Below are 25,011 nucleotides of genomic sequence, written 5' to 3'. Positions count from 1 at the left end.
GTAGTTGATTTTATGGTTTTATGACTTTAAAATTTTACGATACTGTCGATTAGATTCAAAGAATTGCCTTAACAACCGCGTCCGGTTTATGACACGATCAAACGTAGAGATGACTTTGACTTGTAAAAAAAAAAAGAAAAAAGATATAATAATAAATAAATAATTGTATAAATGTTAATTTTTTTTTATTTGCTTGTATTAAAGACTGTTCTTTTTTTTTTTTTACCCGCAAATTAACAAGAAAATTCTAGAGTCAATAATAATTTGAATAAAATTTAAATTTTAATGATCCTGTTATTAATAATATTTTATACAATATAATAATTTAAATATCTTTATTATTAATTTAATAATGTTTATTTGAATAAAATATTTTTTTATATATATGCAGTGAGAAGTTGATTATTGTTAACGCCAAGTTGCTACATTGCTACATTACTAATTTCCTGCGTATATTCTAGTGTCTGATGATGATCTCGCACGTGTTAGTTTATATGACCAACAACTTAGTTAATACATATATATAAAAGCATATCTATACATTGAAATTGTAACTCTTGTGTCAGCATAAAACACTGCTACAGAAATTATATGTCCACCTACAAACCAATCCATTAGGCGCCATCTCTCACTGACTGCTCACTTACAATGCGTCAATTTAACTGGCTCCTGTTTCCCTTTAGTAATTTTTTTTTTTTTATTATTATCTCTCTCTTTCTCTCTCTTTTGATATATAAAATAGTATATTTTACATTACATTATTTGTTGTATTTCCTAAATGAATATTTTTAAATTTTATAATCATTTTTATTTATTTTATTTTATTTTTTTTTTCATATTAAATATATAATTGCAACACAACAATAATTTAATTAATTAAAAAAATATTTTAATAAATATATTTTTAGTTATCATTGTGGTAGTTTAAAATAATAATTCATTATTCATAATTTTTAGTAAACAGGCAGTTATAAATTATTCAAGTTGATACGTGGTCAAATATAAATGCTGTAATGGCAAATGTTAGAATATTATATACATGAACTAATAAACTAGTTGAATAAAAGCTACTAACTGCCGGTAAATTAGCCAATTGAGGACTTCGAGTATCCGCGGATATCTTATTACGCACGCACTTGACAGTTCATATCATGATTGTTATTTTCATTGATATTATATTTATTGACACTTTTATTTTATCAAGGTTAATTCAACACATCCTAAATATTATTTGACCCAAATAAAATATAATCATTTTCAATTTTTAAATTATATCACAACTTCATATATATATGTCATCAATTTTAGCTTAAATATTTAATTGTCATTGTATCAATTTTTATAAAATAATAATACGAAAAAAAAAATTGCGGAAATAATTTGTATTTGTTGGTAGAAAAGTTAAAAAAAAAATTTATTCAAAACATTACTGACATGCATGAGTGAATGGTTAATGTGCTTGAGATATTTTTAAATATAAAAAATTTATATATAAATGTAACATTACAGTTGAAGTTGATTAAAAAGAGATATTCAATGAGGAAGTAGGATAGACTATAAATGTATATAACAAAATAATATAATAAAGAATTATAAGACATACATATACAACAGTAATATAAAAAAATAACAAAAAATAAAATATATATATATGAAGAATCGAGTAAAAAAAAAATAAAGATGCAGACGTTGGTTCCCATAAGACGACGCTAAGTATTATAGTAGTAGTCCTCTTTGATGAAAAGAATGAAATAAAAAGTCAGAGTTAAGAATAAGGATAAATCTATGGGAGCAAAACCTTATTTCAAGGTAGCAATAATATAAAAAAAAAGTATGTTTGTAAGTATAAATATACGATAAAAAAATGGAAAAAAAAAAAAAAACAAATTGATGATTGTTTTGAGTATATACATATATAGAGATAAAAATTTCCCACAGATCGCAAGTGAGGTGACTATTATTATTACAGAGAGTGATGTGACTATAGGATGCGCAACTCGGTAATTCATATATAGGAGACCGGAAAGCAGACCGCTTACAAAAACAGTTATAATAAAAAAATAAATAAATAAAAAATTTGTCGTTTATAGTACAAGTGTGGGTATGTTATATACAAGTCATCTTTCAATTTTTAAATATATATAGGGTACATTAGACAATACAAATTTTCTCAACGATGCGTTCATCCGTGCGTTTAAGCTACTACTATTGCCAGAAGAGGCAAGTTGGTTTTGTTGGTGTTCCTTCTCGGACTGACGCTTCATATAATCGTGACGGACATTATAATCGTCACAATTCACGTCACACTATTTTAACCGCACGAGGCATACTCGTTGTCAACTTTCTACATTTTATTTCTCTTTTATTTTGACACTTTAAATTATTTATTTTTTGCTTAGCTACATTTTTTTTTTTTTTTTTTTCACTGTATATATAGTTTATAGACACACGAATAAATTAAATTTATAGTCTACATTGATGGAGTGAAATAAGAGCTTTTTAAAAAATTTTAAAATTATAAATTTGAGATTATGAAAAATTGAAAAAGAATTTTTTACAATGAAAAAAAAATCAATGAAACACACACAGAAACAAATGCAAGCTCAAATGACTCGAAAATTCAACAGATAATACTAAAATAAAAATAAAATAATTGCTAAACTCACCCTTACTCCAAATATCATCAGCTGGTTCCATCGAAATTCATATCATCTGCAACAATAATTAACAAAACAAAAAGCTGCATTAATTAAATTTTATTAAAATAAATATTTTTTTCTTTTTTTTAAATTTAAGTTTACATAGAAAATTTTATTCAAGTGAAAATCTTCTTCTGCTTTTCTTTCAGTAAAATATTATACCAATAAATACTAATTATTTATAATTTTTTAAATTAGTGTATTGAATTATATTGAGTAAATTATGCATATTTAATTTTTTTGTTATTTTCAATGATAATTTATTTAATTTTCCATCTACCATGAAAAACGTCTATTTAAATATTCATCACATGGTCATGCACAAAAGAATCAAGATGATGATGTCCATATATATAAATTAACATTGTAATATTAGTTACCTTATTTTTGAAATTCTTGTAAATCATAACTAGAAATTATTTTTTATTTTTAATTTCACGACCCTGAGGCAATAACGCCCATCATAATATTCACCCCAATGACGTCAATAATGACGATAATAATAATGATGATGATGATACTACACTTACAAGACTAAATTTCATATGAATATAATAATATTTGAATATTGCAGGTTGTTAAGTCACGATAGTATACAGTTAATTGCCTGAACAAGAAACACAAATGCATGTCTTGATTATTTTAAGTAAGAAAATATAAAACAACACGATGATTTTTTGATGATACAAGACAAGAAATATACTGTGCCTTATGACTGCACTCAGTCGTTGTGCGTGAGCAAGTGGCCAATACAATCTTTACATAGAATCATTATATTCATAGACATCCTACTATGTAGATTACAGCTTTATCAATAATAATTATACAATTCTATAATAATAACAAGCATGCATCTCGTCATTAAGTTATCTGCATCAATTGTTTACGCTTTTAAATTTTATACAAATGCATTTATCTTGAAATGGACATGGTCTACTTGGTTTATTCTTAAATGTTTATTTTTAATGATTATATTTTATTTTTTTATTATTTTCATAAAAATACTAACCTCTTATTTTCATTTATATTTTATAACAATTTCAATACTCAAATGGAAAATATAGTATCAAATTTTGTACAAGAAATATCGTACAGTAGATTTGAATATTCATGAAAATGATAAAATAGAGATTGAGCATAATGAAATTTAAACCAAGGTTTAACAAAAGCTACTGCACCATAAGATACCTATAGTGAAACAACTTTTTTTTTTTATTTTTTTAAATATGATCATGCGCATTTGTTCAATCAATAAATATATATTTTCAAGCCTTGCCATATTATTTTTATTTTTGCAAACAAAAAAAAAAACAAATTATCATTATTTATATTTCATCATAAATTTAAATGAAAAAGAAAAATAAATTTAATAAATACTAAATATAATTAATAGGTTTATTTAAAAAAAAAAAAATAATAAATAATTAAATACTATTATTAAAAATTTGGTTGATTTAAAAATATAAATATGAAAATTAATAATAATAACAAAAGCTTTGTGCATTGCTCATTAGAAATATAAAAAAATATCAAAAGTATTGTAATACTGAATAACTTTTAATCCAGCTTGGTTAAAAGTTCAAGTCCGCTTTTCTACCTTTTGAGCTTTTACTTTTTAACCCTATCTTTCTCACTTTCATCCCTAAAAACTTTATTTTATATCTGTACCATCTTTTACTTAGATACATAACATATATATTTATCTTTGTTACTCTTTTACTTTTAAGTCACAGTGTGTATATATGTGCATCATCAAATCCAGCACCCTGCTGACTTTTCCATCACCTATTTCTCGAGACGTCTCTAATCGTAATCATCGTAGAGTGTTAATGTTCCCGTTAACTCGGCTGAGGTGTTTAACCTTGTTAACTCGTGCTCGCATATCCACATATACACACAAATTCATACATCCTCACTAACACACTCATTTATTTACCCATTCATTCACTTACTTACTTACTTACTCACTTACTTACTTACTTACTTAGCTTTTTTTTTTCTTACTAATAACTTGCATATAAATTTCATGTTTTGATATAAAAATTTTATTGTAATTTTCATTATAAATATTAACTTGGATCAAATGATAATTTGTTAATTAATATTATAATATTTATTTTGAAATTAAATTAATTCAGAATATTGTTGATTTATTATTGTCAGAAAGTCATCGTCAAGAAAGATCAAGATAATGAGAATGAGGATCGATACAAGAATATGTATAGTGTATAGACAAGATTGAGTTTGACTCATCTTGAAATAGTTGTAATGACGTGATGTTACGATTAAATACAAAAGCAGGTATATCAACTGATTCCCATTTCAACTATAGTGTGTCTTGTCTTATGTATAAATGTATACATATAAATACAATACAGTAGTGATGCTATATCTATTTGCAGACACAGATAAACTCAGATGAGAAGAGATACCAACACAAACCCAATATATATCCAGGATAGTAAACGCGCGAGAGAGAGTGTTCTTATAGTGGAACTTATTGATCCAACAAAACTCATTTCAAGATACAGTGCGAAGTCTCCAAGATACTCTCTTCTTCCGCCCAGCCTCACAACCCATTTACTTTCTTCCTCCTTCTTCTCTTATTCCAAGCCCTCTTATCCCTCATCATCTTACTCTTTTACAATTTCTCCTTTTCGATGCTACTAGTTGTCTATCCCTCTTTTCATTTCCACCCACTTTACGATTATCTTCGTCTTATCCATCGGGTCATGGCCCCGTGTCCTTTGTCAACTATCCAAAAGACACAATAATATATCGAAGAAGAAAAAAAAAAAAATAATAACAACATCCAAACTCATGTACAATAAAATAAAGTTTTTTTTTTTTTTGTATCTTTCTATTAATTGTTTCGTTTGTTGAATGGAAGAAAATAAAAATTTTGTTATTTAGACAATTTTATATTTTTTTTCACCAACTATGTATAAAGTTTGTTTTTTTAATTTTTTGTTGTTTTTGTTTTTGCAAAAGTTAGTAATCAAAGCTGGCGCGTGACCTTGTACTTCATCTAGCTCTACAACTTGTTCCTTTTTTGTTCTATAACCTCACGGAATTTACAATATGTAAGTAGGTTTACATAGATATTTGTATAACTAACACAACTACATTGAAAGCTCAGAATTTCTACAGACTTACTATCTCATATTCTCATTTCTCTTTCTGTTACTCTTACTGTGCGTATATGCCAGTGTTGAAAGCAACAATTTTGGGTGGTCTAGTGTTTAGTTTTCCTCGTAAATGCAATGAAAATAATTATTTGTTAAAAAGCCTATAATAAGATTAGAAAATATATGTCTGTGACCTGTGTCTGTATAAATATGTGATTTATTTTTACAAGAAAAATATAAAAAACAAATAAAAAAATTTGTCAGCAAAAGTTTAAACTTAAAGTATGCATAAATTTTTCAAATATAGTTAAAAATATAAAAAAAAAAAAAAATAGAGTAAATTTAAAAAGAATAAAGAATATATAGAGGTGAAAGTATAGAGGTGTAGTGCTTTTGCATAAGACCTCATATAAAAGAGGGAGAAAAGACGAGCCACTGGAGAGTCGCAAGAGGTGACAAGGGGAATTGAAAGATGAAGAGGTAAAAAGGGGCAAAAGGGGCAGAATTGCTATAGGAATATCAGAGGAAAAAGAGGGAAAAGATTGAGGGGAAAAGAGTGAACAGTAGTAGAAGCAGGGTTGGTGGGTTGAAAGAGGGCTTTATCGTGTGAGGGTGAAAGGTGGAGAAAGAGTAGTAGTAGTAGTAGTAGTAGTAGTAGGAGAAAGAGGAAGAGGTAAAAAAAAAAAAAAAGAGACAGATGTATATATATGGGAGGGTCGCTCGATACAGCTCCAGCAAATTCTCAACATCTTTCACCCCCTCAGCAATACATTTTCTCGTTGACATATTCCTATTCTAGAAAAAAATATATACGATCTTGTATTACGGCTGTTAATGTTTTTAAATATAAAGCTTCAAAAATCATAAAATTATATTGTTTAAATTTTTACAATATGATAATTAAAAGCATCGATGAAATAATATATATGAAATTTCTCATCACTGTACAACTATAGTATACTTTATTGAAATACTTTTAAAGCCACTTTCCCAAGTTGGCTGGCTTTCAAAATTTTCAAGAGGTCCGCGCGCGCACAAATATATATATACAGAGAGAAAAATTTTACTGCAGCACTAGGAACATCAACTGCTCTATACGATGGGCATACTACCACGAGGCTAGGCTTGTCACTTGGCTGGTTATCCAAGCACTTCTATACTCGTCCACGCGAATACAAGTGCATAAACATGCGAGTGAGCGTCATCCTAGTTAAAGAGGCACCTTTATCTTTGGCATGCCACTTCATCCCTACTATGTATATACATATATAAAATGAAAATTTACCTCCCTACCTGTTGGACTATATATCTAGATATTATTTCATCTGGTTTTTTTTTTTTCATTTATTAAAAAACATGTACGATGACCAAACAAATCAACGATAAGACTTTACACTGCACTAGTGGATGTTTCGTTAACGAACAACGGCAATACAATGAAATATATGTGTATTATATTTAAAGGAAAAAGCCCCGCATGTTAGCTTGTTCATATACTGTACAGAAACTGTATGGGTTACTCCTTTTCTGTCGGGCCAAAGGATATTGTGATTTTAGCGTCTGTGTAATTATGGAAATTAGCGACATGGAAAGCCTAGGATAAAAGGGTTGATTATAATCCGAAGCAAGAGAGACAGAAATTAGATAAAGTATAAAAAAAACAAAGGTAAATAGAAAAAGATAAAATTATAAGAGGAAAAGAAAGAAAACGAGTTAAAAGACGACCTATGGCCCCGGAGTCTACGTTTTGCCACAACAAAAAATGTCCATAGATAAATATACTCTTTCCACACTCGTGCTTTTGCTATTTTTTTTCTTTTACTTGGTTCTTTTTTTAATTTTTGACGGTTAATATTTATATGATCTCTATATAAATATTTTTCATTTTTAGAATTAATTTCATCAATGATCATTCGAATTGTCCAAATTAGATCTCAACTGGTAGCAATTAGATTAAATGATAAAATAATAATTATGGAAAATTAAGAGGATGATATAGATAAAATAAAATAGAATTATCAGTAGAAAAGAGGGCGGTCACAGTGTGTTCGATTTTGTCGCATTGATGCATCACAAATGAAGAGTCTAAGAGTATGAGAATGAGTTAAAGAGTGAGAGGAAGAGAGAGGTAACTTGGTACCTATACAACACCTCATCCGCACAAGGTTTTTCCTATCTGGCTATTGGACCAGGATGGATTCAGATACGCCAGACGGGGACCTATGATGTGATCGGGTATCGAGTATCGGCTTGTCTTCTCATTGGTTGGTTTACCGCGCACGGTCGCAGTACCCACGCGCAGTTACGACTGATTTGTTACGTAAAAACGTCGATAGCTTCTATACTGTATCTCACCACCCCACTATATCCGTATCCTGTTTCTCCTCTTGCCCTCACTCCTACTCTTTACTACCACTGTCGCTTTTTTTGCATCCAGGATCTACGATTGTGGCGAACGCAAAGAAAAAATACTCAACTAACTGAGGGATAAAAAGAAAATTTACTAAATCGAATAAATGGAATAAAAAGAACCAGAGAGGGAAAGAGGGAAGGGGAGAGAAAGGGAGGAAAGCAACCGAAATGAACCAATTTTTTTTTTCATCATTTTTATTCTTTTTTATCGGCGCCGTACTTCACTTCTAGTTGTTCGGCTTGGTGGATAATATATTTTATCGAAGAGATGGCCGCCTCTTTTCTTTTTTTTTTTTTGTTTTTATATAATTTTTTTCTCAACAGGCGACATTTTCTCGCGACATTGACTCCATTTGTAATATAAACACTTAAATACTTGGCAGACAATGCTAAATATTTCCATAAGTTTGTCTAATGTTTGATAAAAAGAAACGGCATTTTTTTTTTTGAAATAATAAAAATAAATAATATATTGTGTCTGATAGAATATAGTATGTATCTACTGGCACTTTGACAACCAACTGTCATCGTCATCGCAACATGCTATTGTTGCTTCTTGGTGATAATATTTGAATAGTAACAGGCAACAGCACTGAATCTATTGTCAAAGTATCTGACCACTGTGTCCGGTGTTTATTTGATAATTTAGTATAACAAAACTTTTAAAGATAAATTGAATAGAGCCATTTTGGAAAAAAAAAACAAAAAAAAAATATTATGCACCGATGAGGGTACTTGTATTTTATTTTATGCAGTGCCATTTGAGAAAAGAAACTAAAAATTCATTTAAGGTGCAGCAGAATCTCTCAAGGAGTCTATGAAATTTTTATCGAAGTAAGAATGCCTGATGCTTCTGTCTAAGGTGAGTAGTGGAGGAGCTTGGTGATGGAAAAAAATATATATGTAATAAAATAAAAAAAGTAGATAGGTCGATGGTGGGCGTGCAAGATAAAGAGAAATATAGAGAGTAAATGGGAGGTGCACTTGGAGGACCATCGGCATGAAGACACAGAAGGGAGGTTAAAATAGGTGCAAGAGAGGAGAAGTAAAAAAAATAAAAATAAAATTGTTAGGGTGGAGAATGACTTGGTACATGACCGTATCCAGTTGCGGGAGGACAATATATATGTATATATATAATAAAAAATAAAATGAAAAAAAATAAAATAAATGTGAGTGAGGGAAAAAGAGTATAAAATCGGGTAAATCAAGTGTTTGAGAGCGCAGACTCAATATCACCGAACAAAACTCTCCGATAGGTCGGAGGGTTCGACTCTGAGGGGTTGGAAAATAGATTTCCAATCGCACCACAGTAAAGCTATATACACGTATTGATATATATACATATAGATGTTTTACCAATACTATGATGAACTGGTATCACTGGTCCTTGGATGTGAATCCTCTCGAATTTTAATTTGACCTCTACGACCTTTCTTTGATAAAGACAAAAAAATAGCTGCTCGCTCGTAAATCGATCGGACAAAATTTCATTTCGAAATAGTCTTTCGAAAAAAAAAAAACAAATTAATTAATTAATTTGAAAAAAGTTTAGCCACAAGTAAAATCATTCAACTCGAAATTTATTTTAAAAAATATAAAAAAGCATTAAATTAAAAAATACTTGACGAATGATTTTGTGAGAAAAAAAAAATGAAAAATGACATTATGAAGTCTGGTCGTCGAGTGAAAATATTGACCAGGGTTCGATGCGCGCATCTGGGCGTATACAGTTGTATATATGTATATAATATATTCGCATGAAAATAGTATGAGATAGTTGGGGTAGGTAGATGGGGTAGGTGATGGGTGACACGATATATATACAGAAAGAAGGAAAGATCGAAAGACTCTAAAACGTGTAGCATACGGAGGGCAAAAAGAGGGTTTTTCAATGTGAGTGTGCGTCGAGTAAAATAGGAAAAGAGGAAAAGAGGAAAAGAGGGTGATCAAGTGGGGTAGTTTTTAGGATAAAAGAGGAAGGAGTGACGCGCCTGCGAATTGTCGTCAGGGCAACGGGCGACACTAGGAAAAATCGAACTCAAATAAACCCAAGTATTTTCTTCTTCGTTCTTTAAGTTTATTTTTTTTTTTTTTCACCATGCTTATACTCTACTATCCTCTTTTATTTTCTATCTCTGTGAAACTATTTTTATATATATTTTATTCTGTTCAACCATCTTTATTTTTTACCTTTTCATCTATATAATACTAATATAATATAATCAAAAAAAAAAAAAAAAATTATATTTCAAGATGATTCAAAACGTGTCATGGGCATTTCAAAATTCGCTATACATATGGCTCAAAACTAGAGCCTCTGATCCTCGTCTGACGAAAGTCTATGTATAAAATATACACAGATATATAAATGTGAAAATTTGTGGATAAATATATGAGAAAAAATAAAATGGGAAAAAAAAATAAATAGATGGATGCATTGAGTGAGGGACAAGGGAGGTACAAAAAAATATAAAAGTAAAAAAAAAAAGCTCTCTGTATACGCCACACGCCAAACCTTTCACAACTATATGCTACACCTCTTTGCAGGGTTCAACGTGTATATTCGTTTGCCTCGTACATCTTGAAAGATCGTCGCAACTTTCAGCAGATGAATTGTTGGTACGATTTAGGTGTTAACACCAGAATGGTCTATTCGCTTTATCTCTCACATATAGTGTTGTTGTTTCTTTTCTATATACACTTTGGCATCCAAGCAACGTCCTTTCGCTTTGCCAGAAATTGAGCCAACATCTCAACTACCCTTGCTTCACCCCACACCCTCCTACTCCATCTCCTTTGCTTCACTACCTACCCACCCTTTATCTTAACGTCGTTGTTTTTGGTATTAACACGTCTTCATGCCTGAGCGAAACAAAGAATTATTATTTGTTTCCTCTTGTACACAAATGAACAAAAAAAAAAAAGAGACTTTTTAATATTTTATAATTTAAAAATTTGATTGTATTTATTTATTGTAAATTTTTTTTTAATTGACAATTTAATATTCAACACTCTATGAAATATATATAAAGCTGTATTTTTTAAAATTGCATAAAATATAATTACAAGTCATTGGATATATATGGTCTGTTGAAAAAAAAAAATGTTTGTTTCATTTCGTTATTATTATTATTTTTTTTTTTTCATTTGTTACAATGGGAAATGAAAAACACGAGAGGCCAAAACCTGAAGGGAATAGCTACTTCAAGCAGGTATTGATCTTAACTTTTATATTCTACAGCTAAAAAGTGGACTGGAATTTTTTTACCATTACCGTTTGCTACCTTCAGTAGCATCAAATACTTATACTGAACTCATGACCTCTCTCTATTACGGGATATATACACAGAGCAATATATTTTTTATCAACTTCAAATTCATTTTCTATTCTTGTTTCAAAATAAAATAAATAAATAACTGTCTGTATTTATTTTTTTTTTTCGTTTTTAATTAATTTATTATTATTATTATAGAAAATTAAAAACAATTTATATAAATATCGTTGGATAAATTTTGCATATTTAGTATGATGGTTAAATTAAAATTCACTAAAATTGATGTATAAGTGTGTATATACATCTAGGCAGACTCTCATTTTACATTCGTTGAAATATCGTGTATTTATTTGTCTGTAAAGTCCCTGGTTTTGCTCATCTACATTCTATTTCTCTCATTTCTTCAATAACGAGAAAGATAGTTTATAGAAAATATAGATGCTCAGAAAACCGCTTTATACGAAAAATTAAAGAGACGGAGAAAATTTACTATCTCTCTTTTTTTTTTTTCCAACTTCAACATATATATTTATACAGCATTGCATATCACCAACCCACTTCTTCTTTCAACCTCTAACCCTTTCCCCGAATTTATATATATAACATTTCTACAATTTTCATAAAATTAATATATATCCATCATATACTTTGCATATTATTGTAATATTCCATAGTTATATTGTACAATTTAGTCGACTCTTTAACTAAAACCTATTTACATAGAAAAAAAAAAAAAATTAAACACAATTTACTTATAAAATTAACAAATATAAAATCATGGGAAAACAAAAAAATATTTATATTTTAAATAAATAAAAAAACAAGAGCAGGATACTCCAATCAGTTACATGGCTTAATTTAAAGCCCAGGCAAGTATTTGCATCTGCTAAGTGATAAGTAAACCCTGCGGGTAGACATATCCGGACGGGCGATAAGCACAAAATAAATCGCAAAACTTTAAGTAGTTATAAATCTATACATAATGTTAAAAGAGAAAGAGTAAGGGGTCAGGGGGGAGGGCGAGGAGGAGGTGGAGTAAGATGAGGGTGGTATAAATGGGGGTTGTTGTAGTTTGACAGTAGTAGTAAGTAGTAGTAAGTAGTAATTGAAGAAAGACAAACTTATATTTTTGTTTGAATAAAATGAATAAAAAAATTGTAGATGTATGTATAGGTGAAATGATAAAATACTGTAACATTGTGAGGTATAGAAAATAAGAGGAAAGCAGTTGGTAAGTTGGCAGAGGCGTGAGATGCAAAATATTAGTAGTTAAAGCTATAAAATATAATTGTATTTGGTGACGTCATGATACGCCCTTACTACTCATCTTAATAGCCCATCCAAGACTACTTTTGCATTTTAATATGAAAATTATATTAAGTATTTTGTTGGATATAAATTTTTATGAAAACTATTTTATTAATATTATATTGATCAAGTTAAATATTAATTTAAGATTTTTTTTTTTGCATTAAATTTATAATTTATTAATTATTTAAAAATGAAAATTAATAATTTATATATTTTAATTTTTTGTTTTTGATAAATTAAAATTTATTTTTTGACAATATAAAATTTAGAAAATATTAACTTTTTTTCAAATTTCTTTTGTCAATATTATTTTTTGAATTAAATTAGAACATAAAAATATATAAATTAAAGCAATTTTTATTATATGCATGCAAAAAAAATTTTAAATAAAATTTCAAAGGGAAAAAGCCGATTCAATGTAATTCACACGTTGATATACCGGTACATTTGTTTAATTAGTCCGTAGTCAATGTGACGAAATATATTAGTGAATACGAATAACACTGCAGCAGAGTTTATATGTTCATGTGGTAATAGTTTTCGCCTTCAAATGAATTTCTAGATTTATGTTAACATGCTACATTTGTTCGGCAGCATGACAAGTTATCCTAACACATTATATACCTCTTCATCTCTCTCTCTCTTTTTCTCTCAATATATATTTATTTATGTTTTTTTTTCTTTTCAATTTTACAAAGCCTACAAGCTAACCGTTGGTATTTTATTTTCTAAAATTTTCTTTTTTAAGAAAAATACGATGAACCAGTATAGAAGCTTGCAATAATTATTCCAAAGAGTTTATATTATTCACAGTGTGACCATGCAAAAGCACCAAGAAAGTCTCATCTAATTGAAAGCACCGAGCGAGTCTGGTGGCGTCGGTGCAAGACGCGACCACGATGCGGTGTGTTTGTCGAATCGATTATATTCTCGTCGCAGCACAGACATCTAAATATTATTTAATTTTAATTTTTTTTTTTTCCTCCAAATCTTATTCATATTTTTTTAATGTATATTCTTTGTTAAAAAAAAAATCTCTATTAATATATATATAGAGCCAACAAGATGGAAAAAAAAATTTATAACTAGCTAAAAAATAAATTATAGTGATAAAAAAATATATATATATGTATATAAATTATTATTATTTTTTTTTTATAATAATGAATGTCGAGCAAGTTGAAATGTTATTTATGATTATTCCCAGAGTACCTTATTTGTAGAGATTGTCATTTGTACCACTTTGTCTTAGTTGGATCATAACGGCTCGTAAATCATATTTTTAAATAGAAAAAAAATAAAAAAATTAAAATAAAAGAAAATGAAGAGAAAAAAAAAGAGAATTATATAATTTGAGAGATATCGAGGCGAAATGAAATGAAGAATCGTTTGATGGTAACAGTGAGATATATAGGTAGACATTTTAGGAATAATCGTAGGGGAAAAAAAAATATCGCACGTGGGTACAGTGAAAAAATAAAAAATAATGAAACGAAGGAGGTGGTAGTTGGGAGGGGTTGAAAGAGGGTCGAGATTAATTTACGGTAAAAGATAACGAAGAACGAGGTTTCTCCCTCAACAAACGATGTTTCTCTTTCCAGTACCAACGACATGATTCGATTGTGTCTCGGTTCTTGTAATAAATGTATTATTTCTACTGGCCAAACCCCTCTGTCACACAATTTAAAAATCATATATATATATATTTTAGCTTAATTTTATTTTCTCATTCTCATTTGGCCAGGCATAAAATATATATATTGTTGTTCATGCAATTAGTCATTTGATGAAAACTATACAACCTATTTTAACACCAAGAAATTCTAAAAATATTAATATGTCTGACTTGAATTTTGAATAATATCATGTACATTTATTTTCATCATCAGCAAAATCAATTATAATTTACCGAAATAATTAATCTAAGTATTAATAAATATTCATGATAAATTTCTTTTTTAATTTCATTAAATAATAATTTGCAAGAATCGAGCTTTATCAAGATAGCTACAATGAAAAACATAGTTCAAATTATTTTTAAATTTGACAGAATATACTTTAAATTATAGAAAAAAATTTTGCTTTACTTAAAAAATAGATGGAAAAATATTTTAAACTCAACGAAAGTTTGAAAAAATTTATCTATCAAAATTAAATATTAAAAAAAAATTACTAAACTTACCCTTGTTCCAATTAATGATGAAAATTCAATCATCCAATGATCCATCTGCAACAAAAATTAAAAATAAAAATAAATATTTTTGCCAATGTAATTTTGTTATTAAAAATCCAACATCAATGTCAAATTGATTTCGAATTCACAAGCTGTGAATGATTGATACTAATAATCAATTAAATTATTTTAAATTTGAATTATATTTTTGGCAAAATAATATAGAATGATGAAACATAAAATTTTGTTTTTAAATCAACAAAAAATCACAGTGAAAATAATTTACACGAATCAATTTAAATTAAAAAAAAAGAAAAAATTGATTCTGGCACTAGTTTTAAATTGCACGGTATTTTAATACATGAAATTATTGGCAACCAATGTTGATTGCCTTGCAATTTTAAACTTTAATTTATTATATTATTATTACACATAGTTGAAATTAAAATTAAATATATATATCTTTGGATCGAGGCCACCCTTTAAATTTGATCGCATTGAACAGTTGGCAAAATTAACTAGAAAGATAATCAAACAACCGAGAAGAATAAAAATACTTGGATTATATCAAATAATACTTGAAGAAAATTCTACTGGCATTAATCATCATCAGCCAAATGACACACAAAAAAATCCATGTGAATAATCAACATACATTTGTTAATCAAAAATTTCTAAGATTTACAAAGCGAATGATTTTAAATGTTCATTTTAAATCCAAATTAAGTTGACACAAAATTCTGTCAGTAATTTCGATGAAAATTTTAAAAATCCCATTTCTAAACTGTCTTAATGATGCAATTTATAAATATTTTAATAAAGCATTGAATTTAAAATTTTGAAATAAATTTTATCAGTGGAATTTGAAAATTTTCAAGCTTATTTATCAATTGAAAAAAAATAAAAACAAAATAACTTTACTTTGATCAATCCAAGTCCAACTTTCAAGCAATTCTTTAGTCTTAAAAATTAACATAAAAGTAAAGACAGAGCATTCCAGGAATAGGTTGTCACAAGCAGTGCCAATGCAGCCACTAAACTATAACTTATTTTACGTATCGTTTGACTTGATGCATTCGATCCAATAATATCTGCATACCCGTGGTAAGTACCGTATCGTAATAGCTTTTTGTGTCACAAATTGAAACAAATATTCATAATAAATGCGACTCAAACGATTGAAAACAAGTTGAAATATTATACAACATTTATAAAAACAACAACGAAAATAATAATAATAATAATAACAACAATATATCAAACAGTAAACAAAATATTTCATAAATTTATAATTTAAATTTAACTGAAATAATAAATTGTAGGCTAGCTTTTTTTTTATTTTAAAAATACCAAAATACATGTTGATATATTGAGTTATTGAAAAAAAAAAAAAAAATCAAATAAATAAAGCGTATGACTTGAAAATCATTTTGACTTTTGATGACATTCATGTACCTTATATTATGCTTGTATATTCAAAATGAGATATTTTGGCACGGCAAAGGCGGGTCATACCTCCACATCAAACACGATAATACACCATCATAATTTTCTTCTTAAACTTGTATATTGGACATATATTTTCTTAATATATTTACATTAGAACGCCCCGTCGTTGTCACTCGTATTATGTCTACACTGATGGCCAGTTCATGTCAAAAATTTGACAGAAAAACAAAAAAAATATTTCATATATGAAAATAACACTTTACCATTTATTAACTTGCTTGCTTCCTTAGTTGCATAAATAATTTTTCATTTGAAAATAATAAAATACAGATTAGCAAAGAATTTAACTATTTACTATGAAAATATATTTTCAGTAAAATAAAATTTTATTTTTATATTTAAACAAGTGTTAATAGTGTTGGTATTAAAATATTTTTTATTAATAAATATATTCACACTTTAATTTAAAATTTAAATAACAAGAAAATATATTTGTGTGTTTGTGTGTTTGAAATTGTAATAAGTATACTGAAGACATGTATACAAATGACCACTTAAAAGTGTCATAGATTACCTGGAATATAATACGACTATTTTGTCTGATAATAATTTTAATTATTGTCAATCTACTGAATTAAATATAAATATTGTTTTTTTTTTTTTTTCGTTTTTTAATATTTTATTTTTTGAATTTAAAATTATGATGACTGAGACCATTACACCAGAGAAGAGATATTAGTCTGGTATACATATATAATAAATAAATAAAATAAAATTAAAAAATAATAATAAAAATGTCAAAAGCACATAACGCAAACAAATGTGTTAAAATCATATTCAGTAATTAATGTTATGAAAATAACCCCACATTCCATTTTCCACACCATTTATTTAGCCTCAAAAGACAGATGCATACAACACACTTGTGGTCCTTTTGACAGAGTGTATACACTTACTTAGTGTACTTACTTGCATATGTACATATGAAAAGAGTATAATATCTTCGTTCGTCTACTTTCACGTATTATGTGCTCGGCCAAAACTTCAAATAACCATAATGAAAAATTTTCGATTATCTTGGCAGAGATCCCATGTAGATGAGTTTTGTGTAGCTGTTTTGCTGACAATTTTTTTTTTTTTTTTTTATTTTCCATATAGAATAAGGAAAAATAAAAAATAATAATAGTTTAAATTATCATGAATTTTTAGATAAATGTGAAAAATGAAATTTATAATTTTATCAATTTTTAAATTAGCAACTTAATATAATTTTGATATTATATATTTAAAAAAAAAAATTAAATTACTTGTTTAATTAAATTAACTAATACAACGATGATTAATTAAAAATTCTACATAAATTCTACATTTTAAATCTTTTATAAAATGAAAATTAAATATACTTAATAATTTTATATCAAATAAATTAATTTAAATATTTGTTTTAGTAAAAAAAATTAATTTAAAATCAAATTCAATAAAAAAAACTGGTCCATCAAAAATAATCGGATTATTAAAATTTTTGAATATTATTTTTCATTAAAATATTCCAAAAAAAAAATGATAATAAAACTAGTATAATAAAAATTAAATAAAAGTCATCAATAAGTAGGTATATATACTTTTTAAAAAAATAAAATATAATTTACAATTAATGGTTACCATAAATAAACAACATCATATAAACAAGCCTAATTGACTCAAAAATAAATGTTAAAAAATTTCAACGTCTACGGCTGTCGTTTTGCAGATAGGAAAATGTCTAACTAGTGTAAGTGTGTGTGTGTTATACTCATCAGAATGAATATCATCAGTATGAGAACGATCTATACTCCATATGACACGAATAAAGATGGATGACCATGTGTCATAAATACACATACACATATATATATAACTGCAAGTAATCATGATGTATATCCAAATGATCTGGCGCTCTGTTTCTAACTTGAAAACATTCAAAATCCCTTTATTTACTCAATTTTTTTATCATAATCTTCATGATCTTTTTCTTTTTTATTTTTTCGACTGTCATATCTACATGAGTACTTGGCTTATTTTCATGGCATTCCAGTATTTCTTAATATAGATTCACGAATGGTATCAAGTTCGTGTTGAAGATGTAGCCTGTCAAAGTGTCCAACTTATGTGGCCAAAAAAGAAAAAGAAAAAAAAAAGAAAAAATTAAAGAATACAAAATAAAAATCTCGTAAATATTCAAACAGGAGCCCTCTCTCTTCCAAGAGGAGAATAAATAGATGCCTGGACCACGTGGCAGCTGTCTACACTCAGTGAATTTCTTTAAATCAAAGAGATCTCTCTTTGCTAATATAATGACAAAGAAAATGTTGCATATATAATGATAAATTGGCATCAATGATGTGATGATAATTATGATGCTAAAAATTTTCAGTAATTATACATCATATCATTTAAAATTGTGATGATTTATTTTTTAACTGTCATGATAAATTAATTAACATATACAATGAGCATTGTATTGTTAGATAAACAAATTCATTGATCAATAAATTTTGATAAATAATAATTTTGTTTAATTAACATCAGTCATGATTTTCAATGTCTTGTCAAATGAAAATTTGGATGATTTACCACTGAGTATCTACTGAACAAGGGTTTAATGCAATTGATGATGTTGATGATGGTGATTATCATTATTATTATGAAAAAAAGAAGGTGATAATTTTGACAAGTAAAATTTAAATACAAGGAATAATTCGTACCAAGTGAATTTCTTTGGACACTCCTACTGGCTCTTGGATATATACATGCTGCACTTTATGTACTCAACAACACGACGACGACGATGATGATGATGATGATGATGATGACGATGATGATGATGATGAAAAGAAGACTGAAGAGGGATGTATACACAAATGATGTGGCAAATGTCGTACACCGACTTTTCACTAAATATAAATATTGTAAATATAGATGGTATTTACAACGACAAAAATATAATCGGCGCTTCGTGTCCACCCACACTATATAATACTCGTCTCGCCCCATGAAAAATTTTCATTTAAATTAAAAAATGACCTGATATTTAAAATAATGCAAATTTTTCATTTTTCCATATACTATTAATAATAATAATAATAATAATTTATATTTAATAATTAAAGATAAAAAAAAAGATTGATATAATTTATGTATTTTGTTTTTTTTTTTTTTCTTTTTGATTAATTTAAATTTTTATTTAGTTGATAATATTTTTATTAGTCTATAAATTATATATATTTTTTAAATTTTAATAATGTATATAAAATAAAAAAATATATATTTATAGATACAGATATAGAAAAATATTTGTAAATTTAAAAATATATATAATAAAATAAAAAATAATTTTAGACGATAAAATTTTATTTCGACAAGTAGATAATAAATGTATATAAAATTGTATTAATGAATACGGTGTATATATAAGATGCACGTATGGCCGTTGGGTGTGATATCACAGTACCCAACATTTTGCTCGTAAAGCCGTCGTCAACGATAAATACATCCTGAGGAAAAGTCGACGATAGGACATATGCTTATTGCTTCATCTGATGATGTACAATTTGCTCGGTGTATGTTAAAATATACCTATATATTTGTCAATCATTTTATAAATTTATTATCACATTTTTTTTCTTTCTTTTTGATTAAATTAAAATTGAAATTTACTTGAGACTTTGTATATATATATTTATATTAAATTAATTTTTAATCATTAGACAAATGACAATTAACTAAAATTTTATTTGAAAGCTTTTTGAAATAATTACCGATCTAGTATTTCGATTAAAATTATTTTTTTTTTAACTTAATAAACATTAATAATTTTAAATAATTATGCATATCTATATGAAAAATATAAAGCAGTATAAATTGCATATATTGGCCAAGGCGTTACTTTGTATTTACAAACTCCTGAGTCAACAGGACGTGGCCGTACCAGATTTTAAAGCAACGACTCTAGTGTACGCCTCGACTTCGGTAATCTAACGGAACAAGATTTATTTCCGACAAGTTAATCTTGCCTCTTCTTCTTTGCTTTATTCCGGCTTGGCTTTTCCACCAATCGTCTGGAGCTTTTGCAAAAGGGACATCGACCCGATGAAATATAGCAATCACCGAAAAAAAAATATAAAAAAATAAAAAATCTTATTTCGAACCGGATGTCGTTAATACGCCTGCAGTACATGTGACTTACCAAAAGATATATACATGTGAATATTTAATTATCTATATCGTAAATGATTCGAAAATGAGTGACTTTTAAAATATTTATTTATTTTTTATTTTTAATTTTCGTTAATTCTAAATATATAACAGTTGAACCAAAAGAAAAAAAATAAAATAATAAATAAATAAAAGAAATTTATCGTAATATAAAATGACACAGTAGAAAATAATTTTATATTTTAAAACGGAAATATGGCTATACCTCAAATCAACACCGACACTACACAATGATTCACGATGGTCATTAATCTATTTTCACCTCAAGAGGGTTCACGTCAATTTCCAAGAAGGTACTGTTTGATCTGCAAATGATGAATTGGTATATACTTGCAAAGCACCATTTAAATACTCAGCTCTAATAATATACGTTATATGAATCAATGAATAATTTAAATTTGAGAAAAAAAAAAAAAAAACATAAAAAATATCTCAATTGATGTTTTAAAAACGAAAATTGTTAAATAAATATAAATGAAATTTAAATTAATTTTTTTTTTTTCATTTAATTTGATTACTTTGAGTCTTCAAACAACTGTCATATGTTAAAAATCATTTTTTTGTATTTCAAAGTATCTGTGTCTGCGTTATTTATGATGACAACGTGAAAGAAATTTAAAAAAAAAAAAAAATTAGTCTACATCTGTTCCTTGATCTTCCAACTGCATATAAATCAATGAAGTCGGATGAGATTTTGAAGATCAGAGAGTGTTTATAAAAAAAAAAAAAAAAATTACCATACAATTTCAAGTGTAATCATTGTCATCCTCAGAAATTTGTATTGCCAGTTAGATAAGTGACAAAGTAAACATAGCCAATATATAAGTGATTCAAGATAAAAGTAAATTTTCACGAATTGGAAAAAAAAATAATAAATATATATCCGGATAAAGTGCCAAGGTTGAGTAGCTTCAGTCGGCATGCCGACTTTTTGACAGACTGACATAAAAAAAAATTAAAACAAATTTAAAAAAAAATTGACTTTTTTGAATAAAAAAAAAAAAAACAAGTATATACGTTATAAGTTGGGATGCCAATCGTAAACGCGTGTATCACACATGCTATATGTCTGACTTGTTTTGCATTTTGCCAAGCAGCTATCCCCAATACAGAGCAATACATATATATACACAAAACACTCTCTGGCTTTATAACATTTGTACATTAGCCTCGCGGGCCAACGAACACGATTCGATCCACTGCCGATTGTAAAAATAAACCGGCTTTCTACCCCGATACCGCACAAAGAAGACCGGCCAAGTTTCTATTTCTGTATAGTTTTTTCTCTCTCTCTCTCTCTTTCTCTCAATCTCTTTATTTTATTTTTTTCTTTATTCATCTCTTTTGTATTTTTATTATTTTTCATTATTTCATTTTTTTTTTTCATTTTTTCATATACCACACAACACGATTTTTAGTCTGAGCTTGTTAGTTTATCAACGAAAGTGAAAAAGATTAATATCAATGCGGTACCATATGCAAAATTTACAGAATTAAGAAATCAACAGAAAAAAAAATCAAAAATTACAAAAAAAAATTCATCGATGTTTATTTATAGTTTCATTATACTGTTCTCATGTTTTACATTTTTTTTTTTTACTTTTTTATTTTAAATCCTCAAACTTTTTTTATTACAATAATTATTATTAACCCAACATTTATTGGTTCATCATGATTGCGGTAAATAAAAAGAAAGAAAAAAACTGAGTAAAAGAGAGAAAAAAATAAAAATCAAGAATTTTTATGGAGACGTTATCCAAGTTAGTGAATATTTTTTTTTTTTTTCAATAAAACTGAGTGATTTAAAAAATTTCAAAAATTCAAATAACATTTTGATGTATAAAAATTTATACATAAAAAGAATTATTGAAAATAATTTTGAGTTATAAAACACATGAATTATATCTGTGTTTGATGGGTCAAATCATAGTCAACCCTTTCCAACTGTCGTTTATATATATATATTTTTATTTATTTTTTTTTGTGCACCATGATGCATAGAGCAACTTCATAAATCAGATCTTTTATAGTCGTCGCACTTAAGCTCAGAAAAGTCAAAGAGTCATGTGCCGTCACACATTTTATTAAAATCGTTTCACAGTCAAAGTTGATATTTACTGAACGAAACATTCACAAATATATTTGTGTCATATGGATATGAAGTTTTTTTGGCTCTTCAATCTGACATGATAAAGTTTAAATATCACATATACACTGATTGCAAGAGCTTGCAAGAGCTTACACACACACACAACTGGCATTATATGAATTAACACTAAAATAGATTATTAAATTATTCTATCGCTCTCTCTATTTTTCAGCTTGCTAAAATAATCATCAAAATAATAATCAAAGACGAATGAAATAATTTATTACATTGTAATAATAATACATATAAATAAAATAGTTACAATGAATATTACTAGACATTAAAAGCTCAACTGATTTATTGCACTATTGATTTGTAATGTGACAACGAAAACGTACCATGTCATTTGAGTTAAGTCGTTAAATGAAGTTGATTCAATAAAGAAATATGATTGGCAGATATACCTTGTAATATCATAGATATCGAAATGACACTGTCATTTACCAACTCGTATAAATTGACAACTTTTTTTTTTCTTTTGAATTTAAATTTATATATGTAAATTAAATAAGAAAACAATGTAAGATAAATTGAAAATGACAATTGATGTAATTTATATATACTCAAGATAATCAAAAGTAAAATAAATTTATAAATTTAATTTTCATTTAACATTAGGCTTGTTTTTTATGTAAAATAATTGGTAATTTATATTTGTAATTATTTGAATTTTAAAATATTTTTCCTGACGACAGATCATCTTTATTACGACATTTAATTTCACCTAGATGTATTTCCATTACAAAATATATTTCTATATTTGTCTGTAAAGTTTCTCAAGTTTATGAGGAAACTCTAACTATGACTGAATAGATATAAATATGATACCACAATATTTTGTTGGGTCTACCACTGGAATACACTTTTACCTCTATAAATAATGTGCTAGTTTTTTTAAAAATATTTTTTCAATCTACTTTTTCAAGACCTCTTTCTTTATATATACAAGAGGATAAACTTTATTCATTTTTTTTTCTATCATTACATTTAAATTGCTTCAACATCAATATGCATTTTTTTTTTTAATTCTATTTTATTTATTATTCGTTTAATTTAACGAGAATAATTTTAAATATAAAATTACATTGTTGTTTTATATACTTTTTTATTTGTTTATTTTTATTTTTTTTTTTTTGTTGTTTTGTATAATCGTGATTGCCTTGTTTGACCAATTTACCTATATGACGGTAGTCAATGTTTGAATGTTATGACGTGGAACTTGTGATTTCATGGAACATTTAATCAGTATATTGGTAAATTACGAAAATAGTGGTTTTAACTTATTGGATATTCATGATATAACTGCAACAATTTATTTACTTTAATTATTATTATTAAAAAAAAAAAAACTCAATGCAGTAAATTGTTTTAATTTATATTTTAGAAAAAAAGCTTTTTCAATATTGTATTTTTTTTTTTTAATTAAAATTAATACAGATGAATATTATTTAATATTTAATAAATGTAAAATTTCAACACCCCCTTAATTCTGATTAAAATAAAAAAAACAATATTATATTGTTTGAAAAATAATTAATTTATTAATGCAAGATTCGATTCACTTGAGCCAAGGAGCTTTTGAACAATTCGCAAGCCAAACTGTAATATTATTTTAGATGGTAAGAGTAAAATGAGAATGTGTAGCAATTATACGGACAACAATTGTGTGGCTCTCTCATTAAACGATGCCAACAAATTCGATTACTTCTGGTTCTAAATTTGCTTGAAAATGTAGAATATATATTTTATATTGTATATATATTTAAAATATATATATAAATACAAGTATACAGTCTGGATATATTGGAACAATGAAAACATGTGAGAGGTTCTTGCAAATTTTGCATTTATGTATTTTCTAGCTTTAAATAAATTTATTTAACGATTTATTCGTTCACTATAAATTAGAATTATAATTTAATTTAATCTATATAAATACTATAATAATAAATCTATCGACTATAAATTTTAAATTTCAATTAATTGAATATGTTTTTTAGTTTTTTATATATTCAAATGGAATATAGTGCATTTTATTTTGATTTTTTTTTCTTTTTTTCATCATCAATAACAGTATCACCAAAATTGGTTGATATTATGTCGAGTTAGTTAATACCAAGCAATAACGTGTGTTTGTTATTTGCGTAGATAGAAATGG

General features: G+C 26.9%; 1 long non-coding RNA gene across 2 annotated transcripts in view; it reads right to left on the bottom strand.

Moving 5' to 3' along the window:
• Nucleotides 1-25,011, bottom strand: part of LOC122861045 — a 124,190-nt gene that overhangs the window by 72,444 nt on the left and 26,735 nt on the right. For both annotated transcript variants that reach the window (XR_006374461.1, XR_006374460.1), the window contains exons 4-5: nucleotides 15,011-15,055; nucleotides 2,667-2,712 (exon numbers count right to left, since the gene is read on the bottom strand). This is a non-coding gene — a long non-coding RNA (uncharacterized LOC122861045). The remainder of the gene's footprint in view (nucleotides 1-2,666; nucleotides 2,713-15,010; nucleotides 15,056-25,011) is intronic.

Source organism: Aphidius gifuensis, linkage group LG1 (assembly GCF_014905175.1).
Source record: "Aphidius gifuensis isolate YNYX2018 linkage group LG1, ASM1490517v1, whole genome shotgun sequence".
Taxonomy (NCBI): Eukaryota; Metazoa; Arthropoda; class Insecta; order Hymenoptera; family Braconidae; genus Aphidius; species Aphidius gifuensis.
Note: the sequence above shows the minus strand (reverse complement) of the source record. Positions and strands in the feature narration are given on the sequence as shown.